Raw genomic sequence first — 11,409 nt, forward strand, 5'->3', positions numbered from 1 at the left:
GACATATGTGTAGAAACTCCAGAAATATGACATTAGACTTTGTTGCCTTCCAACATATGGCCAGCCTAAGGCAGGCTTTACATTATACATTAATTTTGCTAATTCTCCCATCCACACATTTGAGGTGGGTGGGGGAATTGCTACCACTGAGCTATTGTGTGGTTACTATGTTGGAGGGAGCCTTCCTGCCATTAGAACACAATGATCAGTGTTGCTTGCTATAACTGATGACCTTGGTCAGGTTGTACAGAAGTCGATAGATAGACCAGGTGCCCACACACAGGGTGTGGCATGCTGAGAGGCTGAGCCAGCTTCTGGAAAGGCATGTGGGTGGATCCTGACATTAAAGTCTGGATCTCTCCGGAAAGGTTGGAGCAGCATAGTAACGACAGCAGACTTAAGCCCGTTATTGGGCTAAACCTGGGTCACGGGAGTACAGAAAGAAGCCAACACCTGTGACCTACAGGAGAAGTATGGCCAAAAGAACTTTAATATGTTTACCTGCTATGAAATTCAAGGCTTTATCACTTTTAGTGTTTCTGAAAATGTGGTGAAGTGCCACTAATCAGGAGAAAATGGTTTGTTATCCAACATTCAAGCATACATGTTGTAATATTAATATAGATGTGTAGGTATTTAAAATATTGTGTTATATGTATGGCATGGTATACACACAGGCATTCAATGTTACACATCAAAGAGTGTTTTCTGACCAAAGGGGTTAGTGGTCAAACACAGATCAAAGGAACAGCTGAGGACCCTTTGATGTGTTAATATTATCGAAGACTGCCTAGGTGTGTGAGATGGCCTGGTACTTCCTTATAGACATAAGGAAGTATTTATTGATGGTAATTAGACTTGGGGAAGTATTCATTCAGGGAAACATTTGGTTGACCTGGAAGAACCACTCCCTCCAGTGTGAGACCAGCTTTTGAGGCAGTCAAGCAAGCATTCAGTCTGCTCTTGTCGCTGAGAAATATAGCACATGTCTAGGAAGAGATTTGAATTATATACTCTTGGATTTGCATCATCTGTGGAATTTGGACTTTGTTCTTTATTGGACGTTAATTAAAAATGTGTTGCTGCGAAACAACCTAATTTATAGTCATCATATAAAATCTAAGATATCAATTATCTAAGAGGACTGGACACTATACATGTATTGGACTTATTATATCACTACAATACAGAGACCTTCTCTTTGATGCGACTGAACACATGAATCCAAGCTTTCTTCAGTTTGGGGGTAATAACAATTAGGAAAACTGACTGAACAGGTGTAAAGGAAGACATAACTACCAAGAGGGCCCAATATCCAATACTCCATGTGGGAAAAACATCAAATAAATTGAGAAACATTAACACATAAAACATTACATAGAACAACAGAAGATAAAACATATTGCGGACAATATTTTGATACATTTTTATATTTCCATTGGTAGAGGTCGCCGCGTTCTTCTCCATTTTTTGCGCATGTAGGTTAAGGGAAGCCACTGATGAGGCTGTTGTAATAATTATAATAAAAATGGGGGCACAGGTGCAAATGATATAAATATTTTTGGGGAAAATGTTATAAGTGTCTGAGGAAGTGTTGGTGAAGATGTTGCCACCAATTATGCTCTTGGGTTTAGTCAATGATTTGAAGATTGGAAAACAGCTAAAAACAGATACAATTTCAGAAGCCAATATCAACCAATTGACGACAGTATTAATATTTTGCTTCACCCATTGTAGAGGACGCCAGCTGAAGGTGGTGATTTTTGAAAAGTAAAAGAAGAAGAGACACGCAGTAAGCCAGGTAAAAGATATGTCACTGAACGCAGCCAGAGAAAACACAATATAGGATACATACATTTCTTTGTAAATCTCGGGACGAATGTGATTTGCTAATATGTCAAAAGCCAAGGAAAATCCCTGGAAAATGCTGGCTATACCCAGTGCCACCAGAATGGCATCACCAGCCTTTGCCTCTTTTTTTTTTCTATTGTGAATAAACACGACGAAGATGATAAAAATATTGGTGGATATTCCGACAACAGTCTCAAGGACAAGAACAAGAAACGTTACAGTTAGCAGTAGATTGGGATCCATGTGTTACAATTATCCAGCAAGTCTTCTGCTCTGGCTCTAATACTTCTCTATGATAAGGACTTCTTTAAGGATAATTAAATACAAAACAATCTTCAACCTCAGAAGCATACACAAGCATTCATCTACTATTTGTGGGCATGACTTGATGTAAGCTGGTAGCGCCTCTTTTTTTTTTTTTTAGAACTGCTCAGTCATTCCAGCTGTCTAAGTATTTTATTACCTCTCAATGGAGAAGCTTTGAATAAATGCTAAATTTCACAGTATACCCTTACACCTAACAGAGGTACAAGTACATTAACTCCTTCATTAGCCGGAAGTCATTGAAGCCTAGATGTTCAGACCACATGTAGTGGTGTTAGTATGCATTGGTTAACTTGAAAATAGTCTGCGTTTTGCGTATCTAAACTACGGTATTTTTAGGTATTGTGTTTTACCGGCATAGGGCTTGTGTAATGCCACAGAAATTCCGACAAGAAATGTCCGATGTGAGTTTTTTGTCAGAAATTCTGACCATGTGTAGGCTCCATCTGACTTTTTCTGTCAGAATTTCCAGCAACAAAAGATTGAGCGCACGTTTATTTTGGAAAATCCACTCGTCTGTATGCAATTCCGATGCACAAAAAAAACATGCATGCTCAGAATCAAGCAGAAGAGCTTCATTGATCTCGGCTTGTCGTACGTCTTGTAAGTCACCGCGAATTTCCGACAAGATTTGTGTGACCATGTGTATGCAACACAAGTTTGAGCCAACATTCCGTCAGAAAAAAAAACATGGTTTTCTTGTCAGAATTTCCGATCGTGTGTACACGGCATTATTGGCATCAGTTTGACTTCAGTTTGAGATACTTTAGAGACATATACTGCCGATAAGTGCATTTGACTTACTCCAGTCCTGACCTACATTGGGTTTTGAATTCCCATAGGCCTATCTATGGGTATAGCAAACCTGTCTGACTTGAACAAAAACCCAACTTGGGTCATAACTAGGGTTGTTCCGATACCACTTTTTTAAGACCGAGTACAAATACCGATACTTTTTTAATGTCTTGTGACAGTGGCATTAATATGCAGCACTGGTGACACATGGACTGTATCAGTATTTTTTTGTTACAATTAAAATTTTTACTATTTACAATTTTTTTTTTTATATTTTTATAATGCTTTTACAGTGTGTTTTTTGTTTGTTTTACAATTTAAGCATGGAGGGGGACCAAGGAGCATGGAGGGGGATCGAGGAGCATGGAGGGAGACCAGAGCATGGAGTGGGACCGAGGAGCACAGAAGGGGACCAAGGAGCACGGAGGGGGACAGGAGCATGGAGGGGGACCGAGGAGCACAAAGGGGGACAGGTGCATGGAGGGGGACCAAGGAGCATGGAGGGGGATCAAGGAGCACAGAGGGAGGCTGGAGCATGGAGTGGGACCGATGAGCACAGAATGGGACCAAGGAGCACGGAGGGGGACAGGAGCATGGAGGGGGACCAAGGAGCACAAAGGGGGACAGGAGCATGGAGGGGGACCAAGGATCATGGAGGGGGATCAAGGAGCACAGAGTGAAATGGGAGCATGGAGTGGGACCGAGGAGCACAGAAGGGGACCAAGGAGCACGGAGGGGGACAGGAGCATGGAGGGGGACCGAGGAGCACAAAGGGGGACAGGAGCATGGAGGGGGACCAAAGAGCATGGTGGGGGATCGAGGAGCACGGTGGGGGACTGGAGCATGGAGGGGGACCAAGGAGCATGGAGGGGGACCAGAGAAGCACAGAGGGGGACCAAGGAGCATGGAGGGGGACTGGAGAAGAACAGAGGGGGACTGAAGGAGGATATGGAGGCCACTAATCATTTTTTTAAGCAGAAAAGGTCAGGAGGACCAATATAATATAAGTTGAAGTGACCTTAAAATTATAGCAGATAGGTAAAGGGAGCTGACATGAGGTATACTGACCTGGCCAGATGGAAGTGGTTCTGTGCCACTGTATGTCTTACGTTGGTATCAATAAAAGGGATCAATTAAATCCTATACAGTATCTCACAAATGTAAGTACACCCCTCACATTTTTGTAAATATTTTCTTCTATCTTTCATGTGACAACACTAAAGATATGACACTGTGCTACATTGTAAAATAATGAGTGTATGTCATGTATAGTTACAGTATAATTCGATATAGGTAAAATACAACAAGGAAATGCACTGAAAATACAAAATCTACCCTTCTCTGTTTTCATTATCATTGGATCCAGCATTGCAGTTGAACATTTTAAGCCAGGCTCTCTTCAGCTTTGATGTGGAAAGAGATAGAAGAATAGACTGAATGGGACTATAAGAGCATGATATTATCAGAAAACCCCAGAAGTCAAGACGATCTGGATCAAAAATGTTGAGATAGAAAAGACACATAACCACATAGACCAGACCATAGAAAGTCACCAGACATATCATGATTTTTATGGCACCTTCATATTTTCTCACATTGCCATTGGTGGGTAAAGTTTGGTTCCTCACCATTTTTAGTTGGTGGAGATGTAGTGACCAGGCGGTGGAAGCCGTAGTGATGACACTAATGAAGAAAGGTATAAAACTGCTAGCAAAGCAGAGGTAAAGCTTGATATCACATATCCCGAGTGAGGTAGATGCCCGTGATGTATTGTTGAACATTGAAACGTTTGCAGAATGTGTTTGTTGCACAACGATCTGTGATATATTGGGCAAGGGACAAAGAAGAGACAGTAGGACTGAGATGATGATCATCCACGAAGCAAGAGAGTCAATCCTTAGCTTCAGCCGAGAGAGAAGGTCGGAGCTGAAATTATTGATCTTGATGTAATAGTAAAAGCAGAGAGATGCCGTCAGCCAAGCAGAGCTGGTGAAGATAAAAGTGGTGAAAACACGAAGATAAGTCGACATTTGAGTTGTGATTAAAAGGATGGGCCAGATGATAAACATTAAAATACTGGCAAAATTTGCACCGGTATAACATAGATTGGAGACGCTCAAAGCTGCAATAATTTTATCACATCCAGTTATATGTTGATGTTTCCAAAAGGTGAAGAAAATTCGAAAGATGATGAAGATATTTGTAAAAGTTCCGAACACGGACTCTAGAAATATTATGAAAAAAAACGCAATTGGTGCTACCTCCATGAATCTGCCACCCAGAAATAATCAGAACGGGAAAAAGTGAATCACAAAATATTCTGTTTCGGAAGGTGTCCCTAATCTCCCTGGGATTATAACCAGGTGTCCCTAATCTCCCTGGGATTATCAGCAGGTGTCCCTAATCTCCCTGGGATTATTACCAGGTGTCCCTAATCTCCCGGGGATTATCAGCAGGTTCGGGGACCACAAATGGTGCAGCTGCAGGTCCACCAAACTCAATGACTGAAGTCACCTCAAAGGTAATGCAGAAATCCCTCAAACACACACCATGTGCGAGTATTGTTACCTAGGCAATGTTGGGTGTAGCTTTTGGCTTTAAATAGAAAGTGAAATGTGCTGATTGGTCAGACTGTAGGACAACAGAGATGCTGAGCTACAGACAAGTCAACAGATAATTACCAGTCCTAACAAGAGAATGAAGAAATTGCTTCAAATGCTTGAGGTTTGCTTCTCCTGATTTTTCCAGACTTTAGAATGGTTTGTAAATTTTCACTATCTCTCATTTGCAGCCATGTCCCCCCACATATGCAGCCATGTCCCCCACATATGCAGCCATGTCCCCCCACATATGCAGCCATGTCCCCCCTATATGCAGCCATGTCCCCCCTATATGCAGCCATGACCCCCTATATGCAGCCATGTCCCCCCTATATGCAGCCATGTCCCCCATAAATCCAGCCATGTCCCCCCTATATCCAGCCATGTCCCCCCACATATGCAGCCATGTCCCCCCACATATGCAGCCATGTCCCCCCACATATGCAGCCATGTCCCCCACATATGCAGCCATGTCCCCCCACATATGCAGCCATGTCCCCCCACATATGCAGCCATGTCCCCCCTATATGCAGCCATGTCCCCCCTATATGCAGCCATGACCCCCCTATATGCAGCCATGTCCCCCCTATATGCAGCCATGTCCCCCATAAATCCAGCCATGTCCCCCCTATATCCAGCCATGCCCCCCATAAATCCAGCCATGTCCCCCCTATATGCAGCCATGTCCCCCCTATATGCAGCCATGTCCCTCCTATATGCAGCCATGTCCCCCCTATATGCAGCCATGTCCCCCTTATATGCAGCCATGTCCCCCTTATATGCAGCCATGTCCCCCCTATATCCAGCCATGTCCCCCAATACCTAGATGCCGCCGCCGCATGGGTTAAACAGCGTGCAGGGAACATCACAGCTTTCATTTGAATAGCTGTAGTATTCCCCGCTGCGCCGCGTATAGACACTCCCCCTTGCTCGGGATTGGACAGATCCCGAGCAAGGGGGAGTGTCTATACGCGGCGCGGCGGGAAATACTACAGCTATTCAAATGAAAGCTGTGATATTCCCCGCACGCTGTTTAACCCATGCGGCGGCGGCGTTGTTGCGGTCGGCGGCGGCGTTATTGCGGTCGGCGGCGGCATTCGTTGCGGCGGCGGCGGGGGGGTGGGTGCTTGGATGGAGCAAGTATTCTATTTAGGTATCGGGGGTATTTGCGGGAGTACAAGTACTCTCGCAAATACTCGGTATTGGTCCCGATACCGATACTGGTATCGGTATCGGGACAACCCTACTTTGTATTATATTTTTTTTTCTATTTTTAACCACTTCACTCCACCTTGCACTTATACACACACCTTCCTGCCCAAGCCAATTTTCAGCTTTCAGCGCTGTCGCAATTAGATTGGAAATTGTGCGGTCATGCTACACTGTACCCAAACAAATTTCTTCACCTCTGAGATTTTATTGTAAATAAGTAGGGATGAGCTTCGTATTCGAGTCGAGTCGAAGTACGAACGTTACGGGCCGTTCGCGCCAAAGTCGAGTGGCGCGTCACGGCCCATAATTCACTAAGAGTTTCAATTTGTATACAATCAGGCAGACCTTTGCACTGCATGGTTTTGGTAAATCTTTCTTTATTTTTTTTTTTATTGAAATGATCTCAAAGTTGAGAGAGAAGAAAATCTTGAAATACACATGCAGATGGCACATCTTGTACAATATAAAGCCAAGAGATAAAATGGAACAGTCTAGCTAACAACTTCATATTTTGGTTAACTTTGAGGAACAGAGGAAGGCTAAAGAGGCCCTAACGGGAGCATACTCTGCCCTGGGGGGGGGGACTCCCTCACTCCCTGTGACTAGCCAGATGGTTTTGGTAAATCTGAGGCCCCGTACACACGACCAAACATGTATGCTGAAACTGGTCCGCGGGAAATGAAATGAAATGAAATGAAATGAAATGAATACAGAGCCTGCTCGGATTGGAGTAACAACCTCTGCCAATCCGAGCAGGCTACATACAGTAGCCGGCTCGGATTGGCTTTGAGAGTCAGAGAAGCGTGGGCTGATGATGATGTTACAGCCTCTGCCAATCCAAGCAGGCTTTGTATTTATTAATAAAATACATCTGTAATGGTCAGGGGTTAACACCGTTCACAATATTCCATTCCATCGCCCCACGACAGGTTATCCGACAATCCAGCAGACAGGACCCTTTCCATTTCCCAGAATAACAAGACATACAACTCTGTTTCTGGTTCCAAAATGAATGAATCTTTTAATGGTAAAACTCAGATTTTTATACAGTTCACAACCAAAAAGCATGTTACAGGCACACTGAAACTCTCCACCCCCAACATCACACCATGGGGGCTTCAATACACATTCAGATGGGCTAATTACTAATCATTATCCAGACGGTCTGGCTTTGCAATAAGTGATCCCCACCTGTTACACAAAACACATTCCTTTACTAAACATAATTGACATACTAATTCACTATACCTTCAGACTGCCAACACATATCTATCATCAATAGACTTTTCACACAAAACAGTGTCATTAGCATACACAATGAAATGTTCTGTAGAAGCAGACCTAATTAGCACAATGGACACAGAATGCAATCACAGCAAGACACTTAAACATCCCACAATAGGCAGCCTTAATTAGCATCTCAACAGTCTATGAGACATTCCTATTGACCTGTTGGGGGTCAGAATAAGCAACCTGTAATATTCCAAGATCCTGCAATACATGAATTATCATTAATGTCCGAGATGTAATCCGAGATATCAGTTCTCAGTCATCCTATGCCCCTAAAGAACATAGGATGACCCTAGACCCAAGAGTCATTAGTGCAGCTGGCACAGGAGTACCGCCACATCCTTCAAAAGTCTCTGGGTGTCACGGGCCATTCCGTTACAACATCGCTCGCCGTGATTGGCTCCAGCTCCAGCAAGAAGGAAAAAGAATATGGCTCCAGAAGGAAGAAATATGAAGTGTCGAGGAAGGGGGGTTGTCTTATATGGTGAGTGCAGGCAAAAAATCTTAAAAACTGTAAAATTAGGGGGTCGTCTTATACGCCGGCAAATACGGAACTCTGAATCAGCTATATTATCACAGACTATACCTGCAGAAATTAGCTACTGCTAGATCTATATCAGGACTTTGGGTGCTTCTAAGGGTCCTTTCACACGGAGCGGACCGTTTCTGTGTCCGCTCCGTGTGTCCGCCAAAGCTCAGCGGGGATCATCCGTCATCCCCGCTGAGCTGTCGGCGGATAGGGCGGTCCCCGCACACAGTGCAGAGACCGCCCTGTCTCTGCTCCGCTCTCCCCTATGGGGGATCGGATGCAGATGGACCGTCTGTCTGTCTGCATCCGATCCATTCCACCGAACGGAAGAAAAATAGGGTTTCTTCCGTTCGCAAAAGCGGATACCGACGGACGCGGACGCTAGCGGATGCTCCATCTGCTAACGGACGCGATCCCATAGGGATTCATTACAAGTCCATTAACGGACTTATAATGAACGGACGAACGGTCCGCTAGTGTGAAAGGACCTTAAGGCTTTTTTTTCTAGTAAATTATAAAGTACAGTATAGAAACAATTGACTATGTTGGGTTTACGAAGTGTTAATCTGGATACACATTTGTCATAGATGGAAATGCAGCTTATTTGCTTCACAAAAACAGACGCATGATGAAATCATTTGTTTTTCAGATATTCTATGCCAGCCCTAGAAGCATGACGGCACGAGAGTCTTCAATGTTCATGTATTTGTATGGCCAATGTTACCTGAAACTCTTGGACTTTTGCATAGCCTGAAATGAACCAATAGGACATTGACCTGAAGGATTGTGAGGTTTATTATATGCAGTGTATATTCAGTGTATACAGTATATGGCTCTGTGCAAAAGTCACTTGAGAAAAAAACGCTATAACACGGAATCATTTATATTTTTTTAAAGATGATTATTTATATAGTTTTGAAAATACATGAGTGCCAGCTCTCACACTTGCAGGTGTCTGAATACAAGCAATTTAATACACACAATATTATCAAAAGTATTGGGACGCCTGCCTTTAAATGCACATGACTGAGCTTTAATGGCATCCCAGTCTTATAGCTGGATTCACAAAGAGTTACGCCGGCGTATCAGTAGATACGCCGTCGTAACTCGGAATCTAAGCCGTCGTAAGTTTAAGTGTATGCTCAAACTGAGATACACTTAAACCTAGCTAAGATACGACGGCCTGCACCGTCGTATCTTAGGGTGCAATATTTCCGCTGGCCGCTAGGTGGCGCTTCCGTTGAGTTTGGCGTAGAATGTGCAAATGACTAGATATGCCGATTCACAAACGTAAGCTTGCCCGTCGCAGTAAAGATACACCGTTTAGGTAAGAGGTACGCCGGCGTAAAGATAAAGCTGCCCCCTAGGTGGCCTAGCCAATGTTAAGAAATTTTACGTTGTTTGCATAAGTCGTCCGTGAATGGGGCTGGACGTAATTTACGTTCACTTCGAACCCAATACGTCCTTGCAGCATACTTTGGAGCAATGCACACTGGGATATGTATACAGACGGAGCATGCGCCGTTCGTAAAAAGCATCAATCATGTCGGGTCACTAGTCATTTACATAAAACATGCCCCCCTGTTCCTAATTTGAATTAGGCGCGCTTACGCCAGCCCCATTTACGCTACGCCGCCGTAACTTAGGAGGCAAGTGCTTTGTGAATACAGCACTTGCCTCTCTGACTTAAGGCGGCGTAGCGTAAATACAATACGCTACGCCGCCTCAAAGATACACACATCTACCTGAATCTAGCTATTAGTCCTTAGGGTTTAATATTGAGTTGGCTCCGCCCTTTGCAGCTATACCAGCTTCAACTCTTCTCGTCTTTGCGGCGTACTTTGGAACAATGCACACTGGGAAATTCCACGGACGGCGCATGCGCCGTTCGGGAAAAAACGTCAATCACATTGGGTCACAGAAGATTTACATAAAACACGCCCCCCTGATCCAAATTTGAATTAGGCGGGCTTACGCCGGACGATTTACGCTACGCCGCCGCAACTTACGGAGCAAGTGCTTTGAGAATACAGCACTTGCCCGTCTAAGTTGCGGAGGCGTAATGTAAATTGGATACGTTACGCCCGCACAAAGTTACGTGATCGTACGAGAATATGGCCCTTGGTCTACAGAAACAAGCCCCCACTAGACCTGTATTCGGGCTTTGGGTGCTTCTAAGGTTTTGTTTTAGTAAAAGTGTGGAAATGATTGACTATGTTGTGTTTGCAAAGTGTTAATCCGGATAGACATTAGTCATAGATGGAAATGCAGCTTATTTGCTTCACAAAAACAAATCCATGATGAAGTCATTTGTTTTTCAGATATTCCATCCCAGCCTTAGAAGCATCCTGGCACGAGTCTTCATTTATTTGTATGGCCAACGTTACCTGAAACTCCTGGATTTTTGCATAGCCTGAAATAAATCAATAGGACAATAACATGTAGGTCTGTGAGCTTTATTATGTATATACAACGTATCAACTGTGCTGTGCAAAAGTCTCAAACACTCGATTATTGATTTGTTTTTATTACCTGTTCCGGTCATTGATGATTAGATCACTTAGACCAGGAAAAGTGTCGGCTAACTTGACAATAATGGCGCGTACACACGCCCGTTTTTCGGGGGTTTTAAAAATAAGAAGTTTTTAAGGGTCTAGAAAAAACGACGTTATTTTCAACCCGATCATTAAAATGGCCTTGCCTACACACGATCGTGAAAAAAAAAATGCTCTAGCAAAGCACGGTGACGTACAACACGTAGGACGGCACTATAAAGGGGAAGTTCAAAATAATTGTGAAGTGGAAGGA

This window comes from Rana temporaria, chromosome 6, assembly GCF_905171775.1.
Source record: "Rana temporaria chromosome 6, aRanTem1.1, whole genome shotgun sequence".
NCBI classification, from domain to species: Eukaryota; Metazoa; Chordata; class Amphibia; order Anura; family Ranidae; genus Rana; species Rana temporaria.